At 43.5% G+C, this 214-nt stretch overlaps 1 protein-coding gene across 2 annotated transcripts in view; it reads left to right on the forward strand.

Moving 5' to 3' along the window:
* Positions 1-31: 31 nt before the first annotated feature.
* LOC119586338 (sericin-2-like) overlaps positions 32-214 on the forward strand; it is a gene marked incomplete in the record, with an annotated part of 8722 nt that continues 8539 nt past the window's right edge. For both annotated transcript variants that reach the window (XM_037935051.1, XM_037935052.1), the window contains 1 exon segment: positions 32-138.

Consider the following 214-nt stretch of genomic DNA (forward strand, 5'->3'; position numbering starts at 1 on the left):
CAAATATTAGGTAGTGTCCCCCTTGGCCGTCCGTTTTCTATGGCCTCGACGCCCAGACGTAAACAAACAAAGCAGCTGAGCAGAAGCTCCAGAAGGTTGTGCGGACGTCCTCGTGTTTCTTCAGATAAAACTACTTCGGTAACTATATTAGGGCAGTTGAGGGGTTGTAAATTGAAAAGATTATGTTGATCTAATAACTGTGACGTTTAATTGA

Source organism: Penaeus monodon, chromosome 21 (assembly GCF_015228065.2).
Source record: "Penaeus monodon isolate SGIC_2016 chromosome 21, NSTDA_Pmon_1, whole genome shotgun sequence".
NCBI classification, from domain to species: Eukaryota; Metazoa; Arthropoda; class Malacostraca; order Decapoda; family Penaeidae; genus Penaeus; species Penaeus monodon.